The sequence below is a fragment of the Peromyscus maniculatus genome, chromosome 5, assembly GCF_049852395.1.
Source record: "Peromyscus maniculatus bairdii isolate BWxNUB_F1_BW_parent chromosome 5, HU_Pman_BW_mat_3.1, whole genome shotgun sequence".
Lineage (NCBI taxonomy): Eukaryota > Metazoa > Chordata > Mammalia > Rodentia > Cricetidae > Peromyscus > Peromyscus maniculatus.
The window spans coordinates 130,868,548-130,883,188 of NC_134856.1; the positions used below are offsets into that span (position 1 = coordinate 130,868,548).

The window sequence follows — 14,641 nt, forward strand, 5'->3', positions numbered from 1 at the left end:
TGTCTCTGACCTCCCTTGGCCTAAACCCGCTCACAGGGCGAGAGACCCAAAGTTGCCTTTTCTATGACATGGTAGGCAGTACACCCACAGAGAGAACAAGTTCTGTCTTCTGCCCCACTTTCTTATTCACATCCACAGCAGACACTAGAGAGGGTTTTTGAACTAGAAATCACTTTATCCTTGTTAGGGTCTGGGGATGAAGCCCATCTCCTACCCTGTATGCTCCCCTCCTTTTGGCCCCTTCTTAGTCAGGTGACGACAGACAGAGATGAGAGCTGGCCTGTTCTTAGCCTGCCTAGACAAACAGGACTTCTGTGGTCTTCCAAATGCCCATGTTCAAACAGCTCCATCTCAGATCAATTTGAAAATGTTTAGTGATTTTCTCGGAAAGCCAGGAGCTGCTACTGACGGCACAGATCATAAGGTGAGACTACAGCCATGAAGTTCCTGCTCAGAAATCAGAACCAGAAGCAACAAAGGGAAGCCAAGTCCTAAAAATGAACAAACACTGCAATATAATTTTCCTATAATTTCCCAATGGAAGTTATGGGATGGAAAGAGGCTTTTTCAATATATGCTTTTGACAGCTTTGTTGACGTGGCTGTAGTGTTATGAGCTTATTTCTGAGTTCCAGATTCTATTCTATTAGTCTATCTGTTTTGTGCCAGTATCATAAAGTTTTCGTTACTATGGCTCTGTAGTATAGTTTGAGGTGAGGCATTGTGATGACTCTAGTACTGCTCTTTCTGTTTAGGATTGCTTTGGGTATTTGGATTTTTTTTGTGTGCTTCCATATACATTTTTTAGATATGTTTTTCTAGTTCTGTTAAGAACATAATTGAGGTTTTAGTGGGGATTTCAGTGAATTAGAGAGTACTTTTCATAATATAACCATTTTTTACAGTATTCATTCTACCAGTCTATAGTCATGGAAGGATTTTCCATCTCCTCGTGTTTTCATCAATGTTTTCATTGTAGAAGTCTTATCTTCTTGGTGAGGTTTATTTGTAGCCACCCCCCCACCCCCCGCAAGTTATTGTGAGTGGTATTTTTTTTTCCTGGAAATTTTATTAGTACAGAAAAGCCACTGATTTCTGTATGTTGATTTTGTATCCTATAATTTTGTTGAAAGTATTAATCAGACCTGAGTGTGTGTGTGTGTGTGTGTGTGTGTGTGTGTGTGTGAGAGAGAGAGAGAGAGAGAGAGAGAGAGAGTTAAAATGTGTAATCTAGGGTCTTTTAAATATAGGCTCATGTCTGCAATTAGGTACTTTGAATTCTTCCTTTCCTATTTATATCCCTTTTCTTCCTTCTGTAGATCATAGGTTTTCTAGCTTTCTCTTCTGTTGTTTGTTTTTGCTCCTTTAGGGGGTCTTGCCACTGAGCTCCCAAATAAGTCACACTCGGAGGCTTATTCTTAATTATGAATGCCTGGCGTCAGCTTGGCTTGTTTCTTGCCAGCTTTTCTTAGCTTAAATTAACCCACTGGACTTTTGCCTCTGGGCTTTTCCCTTTCTCTATTTTTTGTCTACCGTTCTTTCTTACTCCATTGCTGGTTGTATAGCTGGGTGGCTGACCCCTGATGTCCTCATCCTTCTCTTGCTCCTAGATCTGTCTCTTCTCCTTCCTCTCTTTTCTTTCTATCTATTCTCTCTACCTGCCAGCCCCGCCCATCCTTTCTCCTGCCTTGCTATTGGTTCACTCTTTATTACACTATCAGGTGTTTTAGACAGACACAGTAACACAGCTTCACAGTTAAACAAATGTAACATAGACAAAAATAACACACCTTAAAATAATAACACTCTTCCCTCCCAGAAACTAGGCCATACCTGCCCCTACCATATAACTCTCTGTAGAAAGAAAATGACAGTCACTGCTATGATGGTTGGATCACATAGATCTCAGTAGAAAAGCAAACCCAGCTTCTGCCCTTTGTAACTGCAAGATAAACTGATAGTTCTATCTAGTAAGAATTTCTCACTGTCCCCTGAAAACTTATAAAACCAGAAAATTCCCTTTGTTCTGGGGTGTTCTGAAGAGAACTGAAGATCCTATCTCTTCCTTCAGGGTTCCCAGCATGTTATACATGGTGGCTATCTTTCCTGATGCAGCTCCTGTCTGGGTTCTGGAAGGTTCTTTCCTGCTTCAAGGCCACATCAAGCTATCTCTGGTGGGATGCTGTATCTCTCATAATTGCTTTCCTATTCAAGGGATGCTCAGGGACTCACTTTAGTGTCAAAACTCTCCTAATAAAGCTCATTCTGGTGTGTGTAAGTTTTTTTTCCCCCTAGCTCCTTTTCCGAGCTTTGGGCTCTGACCTGGATTTCACTTGCAACTTGTCTTATTGTTTTAGCTAAGACTATGAGCACTATGTTGAGAGAGAGAGAGAGAGAGAGAGAGAGAGAGAGAGAGAGAGAGAGAGAGAGAATGCTATGCAGCCTAAGCTGGCTTTAAAACTTGAGATTCTTCTGCTTAAGTCTCCCAAGTACTGAGATTATAGGTGTGTGCCACCATGACCAGCTCAACAGTCAAGGTGTTATATTTGAAGTTATTATTTATTGATCATTTAATTTTTTATGGAATCACAAACTTTTGGAGTCAGTAAGATGAGGATGGTGGTGATGATGATGATGATGATTATTGGTTTCTCGAGAGAGGGTGTCTCTGTGTCACAGCCTCTAGCTGTCCTGGAACTTGCTTTATAGACCACACTGGCTTTGAAATCACAGACATCTGTCTGCCTCAGCCTCTTGAGTGCTGGAATTAAAGACCTGTGCCACCACGCCCTGTAAAGCTACATATTTTACAATCATTTTGTAATACAATTCCATGCTATACTTGTGACTGACTCTGATGGTAGGGAGGCAGTACAAACAAAAACATTTCTGTTGGTAAACGTAATTGCCTTTTAAAAGCTTTGTTCATATATTCTCCATCTAATGCCAACCAGTAATATGAACAAACACCAACCTTAAAAAGCCTGAATCTTAGGCTGCAGAGATGACTGGAAGATTAAGAGCTCACTGCTCTCGCTACACTTGCTGCTCTTACAGATGACCTGGATTTGTTTCTCAGAACTGACATGGTAAAGTAAACCATGTTCCAGGGGAATATAATGCCCTCTTCTGGCTTTTTTGGATACTAGGAACACATGTGGTACATAGACATACATGCAGGCAAATACTCATACACATAAAATAAAAATAAATCTAAAAAAAAAATTAAAAGAGCCTGGGAGTCCCAGGGATATTTCAGTGGTTTAAAGCTTTTGTTACTCTTGCAAAAGACCCAGGTTAAACTTCCTACATGTTGGCTCACAATGACCTGTAACTACAGTTCTAGGGGATTGGACATACTCTTCTGACCTCTGCAGGGACTAGGCACATATATACATTTAATGTGAGCCTCAATGGTCTATAAAGATTAATTTATTAAGGGGTTTCTTTTTTTTTTTTTTTTTTTTTTTTTTGGTTTTTCGAGACAAGGTTTCTCTGTGTAGCTTTGTGCCTTTCCTGGAGCTCACTTGGTAGCCCAGGCTGGCCTCGAACTCACAGAGATCCGCCTGGCTCTGCCTCCCGAGTGCTGGGATTAAAGGCGTGCGCCACCACCGCCCGGCTATTAAGGGGTTTCTATGGTGTTGCTGGAGGGCTTCTCTCCAGGTTCTACCAAGCCCCGTAGCCCCACAATCCACGTATAAAATAATCACTCAGACGCTTATATTACTTATAAACTGTATGGCCGTGGCAGGCTTCTTGCTAACTGTTCTTATATCTTAAATTAACCCATTTCTATAAATCTATACCTTGCCACGTGGCTGGTGGCTTACCGGCGTCTTTACATGCTGCTTGTCCTGGCGCTGGCTGCAGTGTCTCTCCCCCTTCTTCCTGTTTCCCCAATTCTCTCTCCTTGTCTCGCCTATACTTCCTGCCTGGTCACTGGCCATCAGTATTTTATTTATATAGAGTGATATCCACAGCATATGGGGAAAAACAGACTCACTTGGGGGATGACTTGAGGGCCAGCCAGCCCAAACAAGTAAAAAAGATACTTTCTGAGAGCCAACAGTGGGTCTGCCTAAGGACCTTAGCAACAGCAGCTGAAACATGATCTGAAGATGACCTGGACCAATGAGAGGCAGCCATGTCACACCAGCAGATGCATATTCATCAGCCTTCCCCCCAGGGTGGGGTAGAGAGTATATAAGTCTTGCCTCTTCCTCAATAAACTGAGCTTGTTGTTTCTACATTCTCCCAGAGTCTGTGTCTTTGACTCTGCGCCTACTTGGCCCCCTCCCCCAAAGGGAACAACAGCACAGGATCCTGCTACACACTCACTAAGACAGGGTAAGGTAAATCTAGTTGCAGAGTCCTTGGAAAGCTGGGGACTGATCCTTTACCACCCAAGAGAGCATTGCCCCCTTTCTAAACCTCTCTTTTAAGCAGTCACTAGGCAGATAAGTGCTGCCTATATCAGGCCAGATAGCCCAAGGTCAATGTCGGAGCAAATTCCCACTACATATACATAAATAAAGGGAAAATATTCATACACATAAAATTTAAAATAGCCTAGATGTAGTAAAGGTACTTCCTATGCTTTACTTTTTATTAACACCCATTATCTATGTAGAGGAAGGTAATAAAAATAGCCATTCTGTTACAAGCCTAGAAGCCTCTTGTCTTTTCTTATCTTTCCCACACAGGCAGACCATCATGCTGGGGAAATGTGGGGTGGAGAAGACCCTTTCTGCCTCTTAGAGAGACTCTGAACTTCTATCCTGTCCTGCTTCCGTCTCTCACCCCAAGTACAGTGGGATCCCCAGAATTAATGAGCTTTCCTCAGGCTTTTTCTGGCCTTAAGATGTCCTCTCCCCTGCTTCCAAGGTTCCAGTATTTTATTGCCACCTTTCTTTCTCCCGACTCTTTGTCTAAGCATTATGTCTTGGAGACAGGGACTCACTATGAGCCCTGGCTGGCCTGGAACTCAGAAAAATCTACCTGCTTCTCCCATCCTTAAATTTTGGCTGATGGTTAAGAAAAAAGAAAAGGATTCCTGGGAGAAAGGAAGCCAGATAGGAGGACAGCTTTGGTCACTGAGGTTATAGGGTAGGATAAATTTACTCTGTGCACAGCAGTTCTAGTGCTCAAAGATCTTTTATCTAAGCAATCATGTCAGATCTGCCTTTTGGAGGCAGAGATGTAGAATTATGCCTGTTTTTAAGGCAAACACGGCTCACACACAAGGTTTTAGTGTCCTGGAACCAGGATGGAGACAGTGGCTGAGCTGGCCTGCTCCTCCTTCCCTGTGACACAGCTGAGCTGCAAGTAGAGTGCAGGAGACAAAAGAGGACCGCCAAAGCAGGAGCTCCAGGTGACCTTGAGCTTCTTTCAAGGCCTCTCTCTACTGCTTTCTGTACATTTTATTATACTCAGAAGTTTTACATTGATAGAAAAATTACCGAGTGTACACAGTTTGGGCATAAAACCTTACTGGTAGCACCTTACATCAGTATAGATAGATGGCTGTGCTAATGAACCAGCATTGAGGCATCAATAATATAACAAGTCCCCACCTTATTCAAAGCTCCTTTATTTTACTTCTAGGATCCCATACCACATTTGAGACTAGTGAGCAAAGGTTCCAGTTTACTATATTCTTGCTTCTCTACACTCCCCCTGTTACTATCACTAGTTTAAGTAGCATACATGGTTATTTTACTAAGTGGCTTCCATGTTTTGTTGAAAGAATTTTAAGAACAGTTTTGAGTTGGGCCCTGGCATAGCCCCTGCCTTACAGTCTGGCCACAAACCACAGAGACAGCTCCATAAACACTCATCACTGCTGCCCTCACTGTGGCCTGGCAGGGTGATAGGAGCAACTTATTATGGCCTCCCAACTTGAAGGAGATAATGGAAGAGTAGTGACTGCTATGTCTTTATCCATTTCTCTATAAAACATTTTATAACCATTCATATTTCAACATGGAATAGCTCTTGAATTAGAGGAAATGAGGGGAACTAAAAAGAAAAAATCCTTGGCTGTTCTAAAATGACTGTTTTCCTAAAGCACCCTATGTGATATACTTCAGATCACCCTATCCATGGCCTACCCAACATAAGTCTAGGCAGAGGTATTAATTTAAAATGATGTAGCAGAGCGTGTGTGTGTGTGTGTGTGTGTGTGTGTGTGTGTGTGTGTGTGGTCACAGAAGGCTTTGCCAGCCTTTTCTTTTCTGACACAAATCTTGCCCACCTGTTCATGGGACTCAGCTTACCTCTGTATCAACAGTGCCTTGTAGTGCAGCCCCTGCCCCTTAGGAAGCAGACTTCCTGCCTCTGAAACTGAAAGTTAGGCAAGGGAGTCAACAAAGTGTGCTGAGTGACTGGTAGGTCGGGTGCTACATTCTCATTGGCCAGGTATCAACAGCTTTAGCCCTACCATGAGCTAGAGGAAGCCATTTAAATTCCTTTTCTGCTTAAGCTAATGCAGACTGATTTTACCACGATCTATGTTGTCATGAAAGAGTTTAATTAAAAAACACAAATGAGCTGGGTGGTGGTGGTGGCGCATGCCTTTAATCCCAGCACTCAGGAGGCAGAGGCAGGTGGATCTCTTGAGTTTGAGGCCAGCCTGGTCTACAGAGCAAGTTTCAGGACAGGCTCCAATGCTACATAGAGAAACCCTGTTTCAAAAACAACAACAACAAAACAACAACAAAAACTAACACACACACACACACACACACACACACACACACACACACGCATGAATAAATCACAATACATCAGGGGATGCAAATTAAACCACAAAGGTACAACACAGTTTAGTGGCTAAAATCAATTAACAATACTAGTGCTGAAACACGTGAACAATTGGAACTCTCATTCACTGTTTGAGTAAATTGGCAGTTACTTTGGGAAACTGACAACATATACTCAAGCCAAACAACCTGTCCTTACACACTCACAGCACTATTTATTACAGCTGGAACTGAGCAGGACCTAGGAACAGGATGGTAGATGTTTTGTGAATGCCATACGAGGATGAGATGAATGATCTGTGATTACACACAGTGCTCCTATAGCCCTTCTACCCATGAAGGTGTACATCAGGTTGGTCTCTCCACCAGAAGCCAGCAGAAGCAAGGACTGGGAGGAGGGAAGTGTTTCTGGGGACTGCTCTTTCTGTCTCCTGATTTGGGAGGTGGCTGTACAAACTCTTTTTGTGAAAAATTACTAAACTGTCTATTTATAATATATGCCCTTTGCTTTGCTTTATTTTGCCAGAGGTTAAAAAAAAAAAAAGACAAAAGGCAGCATATGTGACTTCATGAGGCATCAAACTAGAGGAGAAAGCACACAATGAGTAAAGAAACTTAACTACAGGATTGTGGTGTGTGCCAAGAACTTCCCAGTCTTTGCAACTGCCCTTCTTCGTCAACCTTTCGAGGTGCTGTGGTCCAGGATACTGTGCTGGAGGAGCAGTCTCCATGTCTCATCTGCATCATGATCAACAGGGTGGGCATGTTGCTCACTAAGTCTTATGGCTTACACACAATGAGCTCTGACTCTGTTCTGAGGGATGTTTCTTGTGCTTTTCCATTCTCTTGGGATTTCAATGTATCAAGCAAAACTGCCTGAACATACGGAGGTTTTAATGTTGCTCTACCTGCTGTCGGCTCATTTGCATATAACAAAGTGCTCTATAGTTCTTATTCTGAGCTACGGTTTATATGCTTTGACTCAACTGGAGTTAGCTGAATTGCATTTTAAATAAATGGACAAGAAGTACAGCTTAGACATCTTTGTTACATGAAGATTTTAGTTGTAGACATTTGTTTTTAAATATTTTTGAACCTCATTTGTCTTTAAAAACCTTTCTCTATTAATAATTCAGCTTGGGTCAATTAAAAGTAAATAATGTATTTAAACAATATTTCAGTTGGAATGTAGGGTTAAATAAACTTGCAGTGACATAGTAATTTCCAGAAGCCGAAGCTGACCAAAGAAATAGAATAGGGCTGTATAGTTCTTAGCTCTATTTGGAAACAGCCAGATGCTGTATTTGAGGTCTGGGAAGGATAAGGCCCTGGAGGCCTGGAAGCTTGCATAACAACCACTGCTTATGCAGCCCTGGCCAGCAGCAGGAATGGAAACAGGGAGTGTGGGCCAAGACAGTCAAGCTGCAAGTTTTCTTCCCCCACTTAAAGAAAGAACAGCCAAAAACAGATTTCAGTTTTTAAAAAGTTATACTTCAGTTGCAAATAGGAAATCTATGTTTTAAACACCAAGCATCTTTAATACAACTCTTGTTTACATATTTGTAACAGGAAGAAGACATTCCTTATTTACAAGTACTGAATACTAAGTAGACATGTTTTACTGCTCTTTACCAAACAAGCAAACACACTAAAGAGAAACTAGAGTTGGAGCCTGAGAACAAAACAAAAAGCCTTTAGAACAAGCAGTTACAGTTTGTTAGTTTAGCAGATGGATGGCTTCACTCAACGCCTCTTCAGAATGTCCAGTCACTACTGAAAATTCTCTCAGGGGCATTTGCAAATAGACTTGGGTCTTTTTTGTCCCACAGAATGAGATAATAGTGTTCTCATAAAGAGATTATATTAACATATGGACATATGAAATCATTTACTTAATTACAGCTCACAGCAAGGAAGGGCTCAAGTGCACCATGGTCTCCTGAGGAGCCAGTCCGTACATTCTTAGAGAAAGAATCTGCTCACTTGTTAGTAATGTGGAGGGGGAAGTAGGAGTGATACAATGTGGTTTGTGTTTATCAGATAAATATATTATTTAAAAACATATTAATATACCACAATTAAAAGCTAGTATAGCCACCCAGACATGGCACGCCTGTGTAATCCTAGCTCTTGGGAGGCTGAGACAGGAGGATGATTGCAAGGCTGGTTTACACTGGTAAATTCAAAGAGCAGCCAGAGCTGTATAGTGAGACTCTTAGAAAGCACAAAATAAGACAGAATACAAACTTGAAAAGCTTCAGAATGTGTAGTTCTTTTTTTCCCCTTTTCTTGAGATAGGGTCTGACTGTGTAGCCATGGCTGGCCTCAATCTCAGAGACCCACTGGCTTCTGCCTCCTTTAGTGCATCATGCCTGGTTACATGTGGTTGTTTTCCATTTGCATTATAAGACGATTTCATAAAAGAAAGCAGCTAAGATAGGCTTTCAATCTGAGCTATAATAAATAGCTGGAAATAAAAAAAGAGATCTATATGATACTTCATCTGAAACCTTTACAAGTATAAGTAATCGTTTATTAGGATACCCCATAAAAAGGCAGACAATAACAAATGAGGTGAGAATATGAAAAAGGTATTTTATTTTGTAAAATCAATCAGATATTTCCTTTGCTCTTTTTAATGCATATTATTATGCATTCTGAAATGATCCATTCACATGGTAAGCAAAGTGAAAATCATTCCTTTAAATTTCATAGAAAGATAAGCTATTCATTTATTTATAGCTGCATACAGGTCTGCTTTCCATGGGAGTTTCACTGTTGGAATGTGCTATTTGCAGTGGTGTGAGTCTTTCAGCTTCCTGCATCATTAAATCTGATCCCTGACACTGTGACTTAATTCCACATGGGTTACCCTTGGGATTATCTAATTTTTGTTCTCACTTGCCCTGTGCTTCTTTCAGAGAGAATGGTAACATCATTTGAGTCCTGCTGGACTGGGAAGAACCAGGGTGTCAGTCTTGGTAACATTACTCTAAGCTTTTTCCTGAGCCCATGTCCTGGGGGTTGGGGCATGGAGAGGAAGAAGGTGCAAGAGAAGGGGCTTTTTTAGACATACAGCTGCTTGTTTTTTTAATTTTCATAAAGCTCATATAGCATAAACTATCTAAAGTGACCGATTTGCTGACACTTAGGACATTCGGAGTGCTGTTTGAGCACCTACTACCTCTATTCCCAAAGTGTGTTTACTACTTCCAAATAAAAGTCACACTCATCAGTTAGTCCATTGCACTCTCCCCTCTGAAAACCCCCAGTAGCCCACACCCATTCATTTCAGTTTTTTGTAGGGGTTTGGGGGAGGTTGAGACAAGGCCTTTGCTGTCCTGGAACTTGATATGTAGACAGGCTGGTCTTGAACTCACAGAGATCCACCTTGTTCTGTCTCTCCAGTGCTGGAATTTAAGGTTTGTGCCACCACAGCCAGCCCCTTCACTTATGTTTCTATGAATTTATCTATCTTACATAATTCATAGAAACAGGACCATAAATACACAACTTTTAGTGTCTGGCTTTTTCAGCAAAGCTTTCTAGACAATTTAATATTTCATTTCTTTTATGCCTGAAAAACATTCCTTTATATGTAAATAAATTTCATTTAGATGCTTTAAAAAATAACATATATATCCTTGTTGATATTTTCACTTTTTCCTGTCCTATTTCCTGTGAATGGATGATTCTTTCTTGTTTCTCTCTATGTTTTTTCTTTTTTGCTGTTGCTGGGCTACATTTAATTTTCACGAGGAAGGTTTATTTTGGTTCAGTTTCAGGGGTTACAGTGGTGGGAAAACCATGACAGCTAGACTGGCTGCATCCACAGCACTGGAGTGTTAGGGGCTTGTTCATACGCTGTGGACAGAGAGGGCAGCAGAACTAAACTGCTTCTTTGGAATACTGGAGTGTGATGACTCTGGCAGTCATAGTCTTCCTTGCCCTAAAGGTCAACTGAGAGATATATATGCATGTTTAGCAACTTCCAGCCTGATGTACTATGACTGTAGTCTTCTATGTGATCACTATGGAGTCTCTAGAGTACCATTATATTCATAGCCAATGACCCAGCAGAGTCCTTTGAATGCCTGGAGCCCAGAAGAAAAGAAAAACAAAACAAAACAAAATTCTCCTGGCCTTTGGAGCTTGGCATTGAAGTGGGCACCTTTTTGGTGCTAAGATAGCCCATATCTCTGCCTTTACCCCAGAGGGGTAGGCCTGGTCCCTGTCTAGTCTTTTCTTAGCAGGCATCAGTCCTGGGCATGCATGGTGCACTGTTTTTCTTTGTGTATGCAGTGGCCCTTCCAAACATTATTTCTCCCCCCTCTTCCTCTTTCCAGTTTTACTTTCTTTTGGGGGGCTGGCTAGCCGCTGTATGACTTCTCAGCAGTCCCTTGTCCCGGCAGGCTTTGGGAGCACATGAAGTTGTACATCTCAGAAAGCTGCTACTGCCAGGGGTCTAAGTATGACAGACCAGGTGCTACATTGCTCCCCTGCGGAACCATCAAAGCAGATCAGACTACACAGCACAGTACTGGAAAGATGTTTGTATCTGTCCCCTAACTCCAGCTGCATCAAGAATGTGGGCTGCTAGCCTCAGGGCCACTGCCAGCATGGAGAAGAATTGACAATGTTTTCCTCTGAAATCCAGTGGCTCTCTCTCACCCAGCACTCCTCAGCTGCTGCAAGTATCTGATTTGATCCCAGGGTTCAGCATGGTTTATTCTGTCAAATTTGGCAGTTTGTGGGGGTTTTAGTAGAGAAACTGATCTTGGGGTGCCCTGCTGTGTCATTTTCTGTGACATCACAATGGTCTGTGAGTTTCATAAGCAATACATATAAGTTTGTTATACAACAGTTCCACTCCTAAAAACCTAACCATGAGAAATAAAGCACATCTGTATACAAACTTGTGTGTGAATGTTCATGGTAGTTATTCATTACAGACAATTTCAAATAATCTAATTTCCCTAAACTGGTGAGTGGCTAAACAGGTGTGGCTTATTAGTAGCCAGAGTTCCACTGATTAATAAAAAGAAACAAAGTACTCAAGCCCAGTACAACATCGACAAACCCCAAACACAACTCCAAGTAAAAGAAGCTAGACACAAAGATCAATGACATTACTTCATGTAGATTAAATGTCCAGTAAAGGTCATCTATAGGTACAAAGGGACACAGAGGATTTGTTTTGCTTTTGTTATTGTGATTAGGGCTTTCTCAAATTTATCTCCTACTTTTCTTCTTTAGCTATATTTAACCTGCTATTTGACTAATCCCTAATTGTTTTTTGGTTTTGGGTTTTTGAGACAGGGTTTTTCTGTGTAGCCCTGGCTGTCCTGGAACTCAGAGATCCACCTGCCTCTGCCTCCCGAGTGCTGGGATCAAAGGCCTGTGCCACCATTACTAGGCTTAAATTTTTAAAAATTCAAATGACCTTTTAAAAATATACAGATGTCAATCTGTTTCTATTTTTTTGAGACAGGGCTTCTCTGCGTAGTTTTGGTGCCTGCCCTGGATCTCGCGCTGTAGATCAGGCTGGCCTCGAACTCACAGAGATCCACCTGGCTCTGCCTCCCGAGTGCTGGGATTAAAGGCATGCACCACCACTGCCTGGCTGTTTCTATAACTTTTTAAAAACAAAATACTGCTTTCTTTAAGAGTTTTTATTTATTATAGAACGCTTTGACAACTTTTTATTTGTAATTTTATCCAGGTTGTCCTATAATTTTCACTTAATAGATGCTTATTTTTCCAAATGATAAAAAATTCTTTTGTGTGTTCTCTAAACTGGTGCTGTTTTTCCCCCTATGGGATTTTTGTTGAATTTGTGAAATTTATAAATGTAATTGACTTACAAATGAAAAAGCTAAAGGAAATCAAGTAAAAAGGAATTTAGTGAAATTAGTGAGTAAAGGCTGGAGAGACGGCGCAGTAGTTGAGAGCACAGGTTAGGCTGCCCAAGCACGCAGCCCTGAGTTTAGCTGTCAGTTCCCACGGAACAAGGTGGGTATGGTCTCTTGAGTGCCTGTGACTCCACTGCCCTATGGGGCAGGGATGGGAAGCTCACTGGGGCTTGCTGCTGCCAGACTAACCAAAAACCATGAGCTCTGGGCTCGGGAGAGACCCGATTCAAAGGAATACGGCAGAGAAGAGGGCACCTACTGCCTTACTTCGGCCACTGTGTATGGCCCAGAGGTCCGAGTGCACACGCTATCAGGGCTTTGTTCAGGAAGGCAGCATCGACACAGATGGTAAACATCTGAATGGCACCTCCTAAAGAGGGTGGGACTGATGCGGGGATGGCAATGTGAGGCAAGAATAGGTGCCCGAGACAGTTTGAAGGAGAGGCAACTGCAGCGATACGAGCAGTCTCTGACTCATGTCTGACGCTGCGGGAAGCCTTCGTAGGACTTGTGAAGAGGTCAAGACGATCAACTTAAGAAAGCCCAGGTCCTAACAGAGAGCTCGGTCACAGCTGAGTGCTCAGCCATTGCTAATGTTCCTCTCCTGGAATCAAGAAGCTATTTTCAGCATGTAAACATTTAAAATTCACTTCTGTTATGAATTATAGACACCAAATGGCATACCATCATAAGCAGATGATGGCACAGCTCCTGCAGCTCATAAGCTGGTGATTTCATAGTGCAAATATTGTTTGTTTCACTAAAGCCTGCTTGAAATTAGTTTAAATGCAAAACCAACTGTTACCTACCTATAACTAATGCTTTTAAACCACTCTCCAAATAACTGATTTTCAAAAACTGCTAAGAATGAAAGCAAACACTAATCTTTAAAGCTTGTATATAGCTGGGTGTGGTGGCGCATGCCTTTAATCTTAGCACTTGGGAGCCAGAGTCATACAGAGACCCTATTTCAACAAAACAAAATACAAAAAAAAAAAAAAAAAGAAGAAGAAGAAGACAGCTGCATATAATTAAAGGACAATTCTCATGACATAGAGCTAAAAACTGTGGAAGGTTCTTGTGATCACGTACAGATACTATTATAAATATACCAGGTAAAGAAAAAATAATCAAGTCCTAACACTGACAGATTAATAGGGGTAAAGTTTGCTTTAGGCCACACAGTGAAGCACACTCCAACAATATAAAGATGGTCTCCTCAGGAAGTTTACTCAAGAAAGTTCTATTCAACAATAAGAACTTTCACCACAAAGGCTTTGCCACATGACTATCCACCTGGACAACCTTTTGCTGAATTTACAGTAATTTCATTATACCCTATATTACTACCATTCAGCAATACCTGCATGACCTGTACTTGAACTTGACCCCACAGATCATAGTGTACAGGACCAGGGATGGAAGCCTGACCCAACGAAAATCTTTTGGAGAAACCAGAAACTTCCTTGACCACCTATCTGGGACACTGTTTGGACTGAGGATACACAGGTGGGTCCTTTGGGTCACATGTCTGCCAACACAATGATGGCTGTTCTGCAGAAGACCACGCTTCGTGAAAGAGAATGAAGCAAAGTTACACAAAGTATAGGGATAAGGCAACACAAGACCCTAAAAAAAGAAAGTGGGACAGAATCTGCAGACAGAGTAGACATGAAAGGGCTCCCGTTTCTATTCCCAGATCCTGGGGAGTTTCTGCAATTCTTCATGACATATAAGACAAGCACATTCTTCAGTGCTTCTCAGCTATGACTCTTGTGTGCTTGGGTTTACTGGAAGAGTTTCTGCTATTATTCAACAGGGAGACTTAATGATTGCAGCCAATTCTATTAGCGACAATGACAGGTGTAGAATGGGAAAGAAAGACTTAATTTTTCTATAAAGTCTATAGGTAGACAGAATTAGCCTCCAAATGATTTGTTCTTTGACTCTGGTCTGTTTCTAGAGCCTT

At 41.7% G+C, this 14,641-nt stretch overlaps 2 protein-coding genes across 10 annotated transcripts in view; one reads left to right on the top strand and one right to left on the bottom strand.

Annotated features, from left to right (window-relative positions):
• Positions 1-11,675, top strand: part of Ippk (inositol-pentakisphosphate 2-kinase) — a 71,058-nt gene extending 59,383 nt beyond the window's left edge. For 5 of the 8 annotated variants that reach the window (XM_042278455.2, XM_042278453.2, XM_076573310.1 and 2 more), the window contains one exon: positions 7,287-11,675. The gene's annotated coding sequence lies outside the window, so the exon portion shown is untranslated. The remainder of the gene's footprint in view (positions 1-7,286) is intronic. The other 3 variants (XR_013051633.1, XR_013051634.1, XR_013051632.1) reach the window with 3 other exon arrangements.
• Positions 1-14,641, bottom strand: part of Cenpp (centromere protein P) — a 210,215-nt gene that overhangs the window by 13,072 nt on the left and 182,502 nt on the right. The window lies entirely within an intron of this gene.